Source organism: Leptinotarsa decemlineata, unplaced genomic scaffold (genome assembly GCF_025532065.1).
Source record: "Leptinotarsa decemlineata unplaced genomic scaffold, Ldec_3_MD MMD2_P_RNA_scaffold_2, whole genome shotgun sequence".
In the NCBI taxonomy this organism is placed as follows: Eukaryota; Metazoa; Arthropoda; class Insecta; order Coleoptera; family Chrysomelidae; genus Leptinotarsa; species Leptinotarsa decemlineata.
In genome coordinates, this window is record NW_027412529.1 from 22,808,961 (window position 1) to 22,820,600 (window position 11,640).

General features: G+C 31.8%; 1 protein-coding gene across 1 annotated transcript in view; it reads right to left on the minus strand.

Moving 5' to 3' along the window:
- Cpap1-j (cuticular protein analogous to peritrophins 1-J) overlaps positions 1-11,353 on the minus strand; it is a 115,583-nt gene extending 104,230 nt beyond the window's left edge. Inside the window, exon 1 of the mRNA XM_074185746.1 lies at positions 11,107-11,353. The gene's annotated coding sequence lies outside the window, so the exon portion shown is untranslated. The remainder of the gene's footprint in view (positions 1-11,106) is intronic.
- Between the last annotated feature and the right edge of the window lie 287 nt (positions 11,354-11,640).

Genomic DNA, 11,640 nt, shown 5'->3' on the forward strand with positions numbered 1-11,640 from the left:
ATTTTCTGTGAAGATTCCTGCACTGACGCCTGTCGGATATAATTCAACGACCTTCGTGGTATTAGCCAGGGGAGTAGTTGTTTTCCGATAGGCGTCAGTCCATTCAACCTACTGTGTAGGTATATCCGAGACTGGCTTGAACGTTTAAAGTTCATTTCTTTAGATTTGTTCACTGCCAGTCTTCAAGCATAGCCCACTGACTAATAAGAAAGGAATCAATCAAATACTAACGAAGATCAATGGAATTATAGCCAAAAAAAATTGATCTATTCTTCGACCTTCATCCATTCGTCCTAATCTGATTTAACGAGCTGAGCATCTTTACACTTTTATCGTGACTCCAAAAACCTTGAAAGTCATTGGCAATAATCCAAAAATAATACCGATTCATATTTGGTCCCGTATAAAGCCAAGATGAACATCGTGCAATGGCCACTTTTTGGAATATTTTAAAGCTTATGCATCATGCTTTTCAGAGTATTTTTTCGGTATCAAAGTAAATAATACAATAGAGGTAAGTTTTTATAATTGTATTCAGTATACATAAGTGTACTTTACAAAAACACAATAATCAGACTTTGCATAAGGTAGAGGTTTTCGAAATGGTCATAACATGGTCATCCGAATGTTTTAACCGATGTATCACATTTATCACATGAAGAAATATTCAACTGTGTGAATTACCATAAAAAACCCACAATTTTTTAGAGAAAAGGGAATTTTTCACAAAAATTCAGTTGCATTGTTTTTTGTTGATGATCAAATTTCAATTTGCATTTATAGGTTTCGGTCTTAAAAATTTGGCTTCCGCGGTCACCCGATTTTACTTCCTCAGATTCTTGCCTCTGAGAATAAATCAAAGTGAAGGTTTTGTATGTGAATACAAAACAGGAACTGAAAAAGAGATAAAAATTTATCTTTAGAGAAGTTGACCCGTAGGAAATCCACCGATCCATGACTTATCGTTGGTGTTTGCGGGAACATGTTCTGCATTTCAAGCACCTGAGCTACTAAGTTTTTATCTTTTTGTCAGTATCAAATATAAAGAGTTGTGAATGTGATGTAATATAAGTAAATTCGCAAATATTGTCTTTTGAATATTTAATGCCTAATACATTTTGTTTGATATAATGAATTAGTTTGTTGCACGTTTCAAAAATATGACAATATATTGAAACTTTTAGGCTGTTCATCGAGTTCTATGAACGAGCGTGAAATAAATTACAGCCAAACAGAAAAAAGTTACTTTGTATTTATTATGGTACTCAAAAACTTCATAATTCCTTATGTCAAATAGAAGTTGATGTACAAATTATTTCAATTATTAATAAACCTGTGAAATAGGATCGTTGAGATTACAAAGATTACGTTGGTAACTTCGGAAGTACTCATCGAATGTTTATTATACTCCAGGGAAAATATTCATTTTGCGGATTTACTTTCACGATCAAGTTTGATAAAATACATTATATTCCGATATTTCATATGGTGCATAAATAGTTCCTAAACGTTCACCAATGAGCGAAAAAATTCAACTTTTCATGAATAAAACGGTCAAAGGAAAAGTACTTTCCAAAATATTAATATATTATTGGTTGGCCTAATAAAAATTAAGTTTCAGCATATCTAAAACCATATTATACTTCGAAAAATGACTTATATATTGAAGTTGGTTTTATATTTTTTGAGAAATATACAGTTTCATTGTATTGGTTGGAAATGTCCATATAGGACGAAACAACAGTGACGATAGTTACAAATAAAAGTGGTAAAAAACGTAGAAAGTTTTATTTTTCATTTTTCTTCTAGCTAGAACGTAGTAACGGCTACATCAATCAATTCAATAAAATTATTGTTCCCAAAGCATTATAACAGTCAATGATGAAGTTACTCTATTTGTGTTATACAGGGATTCGTAAAACAATAAAATAGGCCCGATATCTCTTATATTGTCCTAATATGAGCACATATATCAATACTTTCATTCAGAGATGTAGAAAATATGGAAACGTCATGCATAGTAACTATAAAGAATCCATATTACCACATAATGTACTATAGTTAAGGTTTGACAAGGTAGGTATGGACATTCTTGAATTTAATGCAAAATCGTATATGGCAACTGTTGACTATTTTTCACATTGGCTAGATCTATCTTCAATGTCAGATAAAACCTCAGATTCAATTATCGATATGATGCAAAATATATTTAGACAATTTAGATACCCTCAACACTAATAGCAGATTTCTTATCATTCACATCAGCTAAATGTAAATCATATTATAAGAGTACGGATATCACAATCTATACATTTTCACCGTATTACTATCAAAGTAACAGTCTTGCAGAAAAAGCTGTGAATATTGGGAAACACATTTTGAGAAAGAGTTTTGAAGAAAACTATGATTTTAGAGATCTTGTTGTAGAGTGCAATAATAGTTTTATTATTAATTTCAATCTTCCCCTTCGCAAATCCTCAACAGTAGATTTTTGAGAACACAACTACCGATAATAGGGAGTGAATTACAACCCAAAATCAAACTCATTTCAATAGTTGTATGATGAAAAAATAAAAATAAAATCTTACTATGATAAACGATCTCGAAGTGGACCTATCAACTATGAAAGTCGGGATAATATATAGTAATAAAAACTTGTGAGGATGAAGTTTGGTATAAGTAGTAATTAGAAAAGTAAACGACCAAGATCTTATTGGGTGAGATAGGAAAATGACAATCAAAATGTTAGATGCAATACAAGTCAAATTAAACCTTCGTTCATCAGATCTGATCCGCACGAATATGAACTGACACCTGAGCTATACCAATGACATCTTTCCTAGTTAATGTAGCTTCCAAACGTAAATGTAAATATTTCAGATAATGTACTCAAGTCTAGATATGGACGCTCCATCAAACACCTACAAAGTCTTCATCATTGAGCCTTAATGTGGATGTAATTTACATCAATGGCTGTAGGCGGATTTCCGTGGCATTGAAAAAACATATTTCTGTATCTGAACACATCTTTGAAGTACTTTGTAGTTGTTCTTGTATGTCTATGAATACATGACTAAGAAATCATTCCAAGTATTAAATATTATTCATAAGTGTTTTATCTAACACTCCACTCCATATGTTGAACAAATTTCATTTTGAAATCTGTTTGTTTTTTAAACTGTCAAAATAATCGCGTTTGTGATACACAAAGTATGAAGTGAGTTTATGTACTTCACCACACCTTGTTCAAAAAATCTCTCATTTTTTTTTTGATGCAAACGATACCAAACTCTATACCTGAATAGACGTGAAACTCGTATAAAATGATATCTATGTTTTCTCTGAAAACCACCATATCGAAAGGAAACATTGTCTTGTTTGAATTTGGTTCATGCTAGATATTGATTTTTTTAAATTTGAAAAAATATACAAAATAATTAATCAGATTTGTTCTGGTCCTACGAAAATCAGTTCTAGGACGTCAGAATCATGCGCATTTGATATAGAGCGTTCTGGTTTATTGAAGATAATTTCGGTATAATGAATCCTCTGTTCTGGTTTCGACGGCGAAATGATCCTAAACTGTTTTGAACCGTCCCGGTCCCGAATCGTTCTTGCTCTCGAGGCTGAAATGTTGAGAACTGTTCCCGTTGCTCATGCGCATTCATGTGGAAATTTGTTTGGGCTATTTTCTAGGATTTTTTTTTATTTATTTATTTTGAATGATTGAGGTTACATAACATTTGAACTGACTACAAGGATACGTTACATAACAAAATAGACATGATCAACAGTATTTTCTCGTCTTCCTCTCTTTATATATACGGATGTTAAAACCAGAAGGTTTGTTCTGGTTCTTACATCCGGAACTGTTTGCAAACTGCGCAAGACATGATGCGTACAAGCAAAAAATCTCAAACAGTCCAAAATAGTCTCGGACACTTGGTTAAACCACAATGCATTTTGAGGAGACCACTGTGTCACCTATCGTATATAGAGATGAAGACGAGAAAATACTGTTGATCATGTTCATTTTTTATATCGAAAAAATTATATTTTTAAGAGTGATTGATTTTTGGGAAAGAAAGTTTTTGCTTTTCTACTACTCCATCTTGATACAAAAAAATGTGGGAATCTTCCAACGAATGGAAGGAAGCAATTAATTTTAAAAGAAGTAACTCTATATATAAATGTGTAGATAATGCAAATAATTAAAAAAACATCCAAGAAAATAGCCCAAACAAATATCCACATGAATGCGCATGAGCAACGGGAGCAGTTCTCAACAGTTCTCAACGATTCGGGACGGTTCAAGACAGTCGAAACCAGAACAGAGGATTCATCAATCCGAACTTATCCTCAATAAACCAGAACGCTCTATATCAACTGTGCATGATCCTGACGTCCTAGAACCTGAATTTTGTAGAACCAGAACAAACCTAGAATAAACCTTTCTTTGACATAGGTACCGGACATGCCTTGTGTAAGTGAGAACAGAATTCAAAAATGATTGAATATATAGAGGGGCTTCTAGTTTGAATTTCCAAGTTGTCAGTTATTTTTACATGTGAAAACAACGCGTAGATGGAAATATTTTCAAAGGACAGATCACAGTCCTCCACGATAGAGATCGAAATTTTTAAAATTTATATATTTTAGTTCTTCAAATATATATATATATATATATATATATATATATATATATATATATATATATATATATATATATATATATATATATATATATATATATATACTTAAGTATATATATATATGTACTTAAGTATATATATATATGTACTTAAGAAAAAGTAGGAAGCTATGCAGGATACTTTTAACCATGATTGTCTACAAGAATACTTTTTCTCGCTTTCCACTCAATTCTACTCAGGGCATAAAATACTCAAAGTTGCAACCTCTGACAAAATTATTATCATGTGTTCAATATCAAAATGTATAATACACGAACATTTTCAAAACAATACTCAATAGTATTCTATCAACAGATAATGATGTATGACAATGGCAGTTCCGCAAATAATAAATAGTTCATAAGAATTTTAGACAAACATTAGAGTCAGTGAACTGTAGGCTTTGAAAAATAAAATATATTATTTAATTATTACTGCATTTAATTGGGTAAATAAGGTAGTGAATAATCAGTAGGTCAAATGCGAAAACTACTTCAAGCACTAATTGGTACCTAATTGCTGGAATGATTAAATACTCGTAACATAGTTTTTTCTTGCAGTGAGCATAATTTCTAGTAGACGATCACATGAATAATGCACTTTCATACAGTATGAAGATAAAGGAAGTAACAAATATCAAGTTGATAGTTTTTATAATTCTAATAGCTAAGTCATGACAAACTAATATTCAATAACTAATTTTAGGACCAATACAGGGAGGGGAGTGAAGTATGATGTAGCTGAGCTCTTGTAGGATAAAAAACTGAAAGTCAAGAAAATGAATAAACATAAGAATGGAAAAATGTCACTCGTGGAAAGAAAAATGTATGTAGTGTAAAGGTGTAGTGTAAAGGTGTAAAAGTAGTACTATAACACGTAGTTAGTAACATTTTTAGTTTTTTCATTCATTTTCAAATCAAACTCTATCTTTTTAGGAGTAATAGTCAAAAAGGGTTTTGAACAAATCTTTATAAGCCAAAAATATATTCCACAATATATTTTTAACATTTCTCAAAGAGATAATTGTAGAAATATATTCACCACCTTCTGTATTTTGATTCTCTTGTCTATTTACTTACGAATTATCGATAAATGCATTCAGTAACATAGACAATTTCAAATCGAACAAAGATGTACATAACACAAACACTCCTAGGAAAAATGGAATCCACACCCTAGTTTCTGAGTATAACACAACTCAATGTTCTTTGAATTTGTGTGGACCAAGAATATTCAACTACCTCAAATCTAGTGAGAGCCTCAGATAATTCAAATTTTATATGAAGTGTCATCTACTTGGAAATTCCTTTTGTATCGTTAAACTATAACTAATATACGTTAAATGTTGTTTTTAACGTATGTGACGGCATTTTCAGGTCTCTTTTGAAATGAAATGAAAATGTCATTTTCATTCAAGGATTTCTTGTCGCTTGTCAGCTTGGAATAAAATCAATTGAAATAGATCAGTCGAGGAGTTCTCTACACAAAAAAGTATGTCGTGATACAAAATGGGACCGAGTATTGTATATTTTATTTTTACAAATATGTCAATAAAAAAAGACATCAAAGACGTAGGACATCCACTAAATTATGTGTGAATTCTATATACCACTATATACTCCCTTTGAAGAATTGATACGAGAAAATGATAAATTATTCAGTTTAAAAAAAATACGCTAATAAAAAATTATGGAGTTTAACTTTTGCATCCGAACAACAGAACGAGTTGTTACAGTGGTTACAACTGAGAGGGAGGGGAGGAGTTGGAATGAACATCTATTTTGATTTAAAATACGAGATATACTTTTTGAAAAATGTTGAACAACTATTGGTCATGAAAAAATTAAAAACAGAGATAATAGCTATTTGTGTTATCTATAAAGCTCCAAATTACAACTGATTTTTTTGAGTCTGCTCTTTCATCTAACGTACCAACATTTCGTTCTGTTTAGGTGATTTTAATGTCGACATGCTGGATAGCAATAGTAAATCTTCAGAGGCAGTGTTGAAAATCTGGATCCAAAAGAGTTGGTTAATGAACGTACTTGGATCACTCAAAATTCTTGCACACGCTTAAATTACATTTCAACTAATCTCAATGATATTGTGAAAGAAATAGAAACCAAGCAAACCCTATAGGAAAGTAATCATGATTTAATATTCTTCACTAAGGATAATCAGCAAAAATACTGAACTGCCTGAAATTTCAAAAATTGAAATTATAACCAGTTTGATGCCGATCTCAAATCAATACTTCGGAATACAACTTGTGAAATAGGTGATATTGCTGGCAAAGTGGACTTTTTCACTATAAAGATGATCAGGGTTACAAAAAAACATGCACCGTGACTTAGGTACTGGTGCCTTCACAGCTATGATGAGGGACAAAGGCAATACATTAAAATTATTCAAACTGACAAGCAACTTAGAAATCTCATAATATTAGTCATAAAAAAGGGAAAAGAAACATACTAAAAATATGAATTAGAAAGCAAAATACATAAAGAAAAATTGACTACTCTGAAATCGCTTCTGAGAAATGAATCAAATACAGATATACACTTTCAAATGTAATTGCTATCAATAAATCATCATAAGAATAATATTAAACATGATCATGTTAAAACATGTGAATTAGAAACAATCTGCAAAACATCAATGACGTAAGACCAATTAGCTATATGTCCAAAGTACTGGAAAAAGCCGTTGAGTTCCAAATACGGAAATGTCTTGCCGAAAATAATATTTTACAATACACCCAGTCAGGTTACCGTATAAAATAAAGTTGTACAACTGCACTCACTCAGATCACAAATATTTTTCAAGCCTATGATGACGGGCAAATAACTGTCCTAATATTAGATTTTTCAAAATCACGAATGAATGCATTATATTCTATATTATATTGGTCTCGATGAAAATTCAAAGAAACTGTTTCATTCTCATGTTGTTAATAGATGACAGACTGTTAGATTTAATGGAAATACTTCTAGCTTTCTTTAAACAACTAAAGGTGTACCTGAGGGCTCCATTCTGGGCTTTTCATATTTACAAATCCAGCTTTCCTACGGCATTATCTTACTCATAGCATTATTATGGAGAAAATATATATTTATAAAAATTGTTGCTTCCCAAATGTCAATCAATGATAATATTATTTTTGAACCAAAAATTAAAAAATCAGGACTGGGAATTGACCAAGAGCTAGGGTTTTCCGGTCACTGTTTACAGAAAGCATATGACTCATTAAAAGTAAAATACCGTTTCTTTGTAGGTCCACGAACGTTTTTCTTTGTAGAGCCTACTGTCTCAATTGAATTAGTGTAATGTAATATACAGTTCTTGCCTCAACATTGTGGATGAAAGAAGAATACAAAAACTTTAAAATTACTGTATTCGACTCAGTTTTGGGATCAAAAAACATCAACATGGTAATCACAATTTGCAATTATTGAAATGGATAAATATGGTGAATCTTAGATACCATCAGATTCGAACCCCTTTCATATCTGTATAATAAAATTACCTTTAGAACGGTAGTACCTAACCGCAATATCAGCCATAAACACATCTTCATCCTTCCAAAGCATCCTAACCACTTTTTAAACGATATTTTTCATACAACATAAGCAAATGCATAAACGAGATATTGGAGATCAAAGAAACACATTATATCAGCCAGAAAACCACTGAAAAGTATTGATTCTCCAAAGAAAATGTTATGTTATTCTTCTTTTTGTTACCAAATGTTTTCAGTGTGTGGTGTTGAATATTACAATACAAATCATGTATTTTGAACTGCATCCTCTGAAACTTGTTTGGGTCAAGTGGAAAAACAGGCAGATACCGAGGTGTCTTTAATATATAGTATCTATCTATTTATGATATCTCTAATAAAGACCTTTATTATTATATTGAACTACTAACTCTAATGACCCAACGACACGATATGTAATATCATGCGTAAAAGCGCCAATTTGAATCAGTGCACTTTCGAAACGTCCCGCCCGTCGCGACGCGTTTAGAGATTCCAGGCGACAGATGCAAAGAAACGCATATATAAGAAAGACAAAGTATTTAGAAGACGCCAGAACACACGACAAAAATCGCTTGTAAAACTGATTTTTGTGTAGCCACTTCTTTTGACCATTTGCATATATGCAAAATGTATTTTTGTCTTGTCTAATAAAGAAAATAAATCAAAAAATGGTACTGCGCTCGACAACGATCGTTTGAGCAAACCCAAGTACGACCAGATATTTTTCTCGCGAGATTTTTCTAGTTGTGTTGATTCCAATACAGTTACATAACTGAAAGAAGTGCGAAGGAAGTGGCTCGGGTATTCTTTAATTAATTCGAATGAATATTTTCGAAAATATTACAGATTCAAAACGCAACGACATAGCGGTTGCGGCGGTACAGGCCGGGGGGCGGCGGCGCGTGCTTAATAATATGAATAGCAGCGATCGCACGCGTTTATATGTATATTTAGTATCAATATTGCACCCGTTCGGAACCGGGGCGCATCGCTAGTACTGAAACTAGGTAAGCTAAACGTGGAGATAATATCATAAATGCATAAGATAGCCATAGATTGGATGTGAAAACAATTCTATAACCCGAAATATCAGTTTAGCATATTTTTCGGTTGAACTTTTCATCACATAAAAACTTCGTTTCCATATATAATAAAATTGATCGATACTTATTTGAACACTTCTGAAGATGCTTTTGTCTGGTGAAACATGTGTTACGGTTTTGTAAACTGTTTAGTGAAAATCTCACAATTAAGTCTTACTTCAAAACTTCGTTTTCATATTTTTATCAATTAACGTGTATTATGTGCTGGGGAAATAACGCTAATAAAATTCAGTCATGCGATGACTATGTCAGAAATAAGAGGCTCACTGAGGTTGTTTGGTAGTATTTCAAGAACTTTACCTAGATATTATTCACATTCTTTAACCTTTGGTGATCATCTATCTACCACTACTGATATGTCTAGATTGCATATAAATAGAAGTCAAGGATGTCAAGATTATATTCTCGTTAAAGGCATAGAGTGTCTTCTCTGAGTAGCTTCAATTGATTATTTGTTTTGCACGTGGAACAACATGACGAACCTTTTCTTTTACACATAATGATCGCAACAACGAAACTCCTAATACGAAATATTTCAGATTCATAATATTTCAAATTGTGAACATATTACATATTACGTCACGCACAGTCAAAAAATGTATGTAGTAAAGATGAAAAATATTGATATGGGGTAATGGTGACTCAAGGTTGATGAAGGTAACAATGACTTCCACCTTGAAATTGCACCCCTTTTGAATAGAAATAAAAAATACAAAATATTGTAAATCATGTACTCCGGCTGTAACATTTGGTAAGATGGCATAAAAAATAAAGACATTGATGATGATGAATTGGGTGACTTTGATAAATGTCTAATCTGAATAAAGGTGAACAGAAGAATTGTAGAAGTAGATGTCCTCATATGGAGATGGTTTTTGGAACAATTTCGTTATTGTCAGCGAAACTTCCAATGAATTGAATAATAGTTGTCTCAATATTAAAAATTCCTTCCATAGGTTTGGTAAAAATGTGTGGTGGCATTACAAGTAATGAAATTCACAGAATAAACTCAGAATACAAAAACAATATAAAGATTGCATAGTGAATTACAAATAATTTGATATAGATTTTGATAGAAAATAAATCTCCAATATAATTACCTAATTTTTGTAATAGTTCTATAGTTCTAATAATGTTCGAATGAACATAAAAAACAACTGAATTCAAAAGTGGTTTTCTGAATGCCATTTTTAGAAATGAGCGAACTATGATGTTAGGCACCATATTTGAATAACTGGGTTCATCAATTCTTATTTAAAACGCACTGGCGCAAATTATGAAATATAGTAAAAGTTCACTTCATACAACTTTCTACGGTACAGAAAACTGAGATGAGTCAATTAAAACACTTCTATTCAAATTCAAATAATAGTAGTTAACTTTTCTGTTAAAAAGTTATATGTTTGTTCGAGAAATTTCCACTTTTACATATATAAATTATAATCTAACCAAAAGCTGAAATAAAACTTATTAGAATCTTATGATTATATAATATTCTGGTGAGAAATAGTGATATCACACGATGTGAACCAATAAATATTATATATAATCATATGATTTTGCTCTTTTTTCCACTGAAAATGTTTATAGATTGGAAAAAGTATCAGTAGAATCATTGCGATAACTGAAAATAAAATTCTCTGAGAAATGATCCAGAAATTATACATCTTAACCAACAACCATTAGAGAAATAGTATGCCACAATTATATTCTAATAGCAAGATTCATAGGTGTGTAGAAATTTCTAGTGATGAAAAAACAGAACAATACTCACCTAATAATGATCAACGTATATCCTTACGATATATCTGCGAGAACAGCAAAAAATGAACATAAATATATCACAGCAAAACTAATGCGGTAGGTATAAGGAAGACTAAAGTTGCACTTCACTAGAACAACTCGAGATGAACCCAAACAATTCACTCTCTCCCTCACGGCGTTTCTTAATCAAGCATCGACCTTTCACAACACTCTCACGCATTGCCTCCAAAGGCCGCAAATTGCAGAAGTTTCAGTATGGTGAATACTTTGATGGCGATACCGTTCCTCAAAATGATCCGCTAAGATACAGGGTAAAAGTGAAGAGCTGAATCGTGATTTACCTGCGAAGCCTGCAGCCATTAATAAATTCACAATAATCGTGACTTTCACAGCATTAGTATAAAAATCATTATAAAAAATTACGAACAAAATAGAAAAGAGAAAGACAGTATATTTTATAACTAATTTGATCTCGTGAATATTCATATATTTCACAATAGGTTTCATCAGTGATTAGGCAGGTTATCTTTTAACTTTAGGAAAA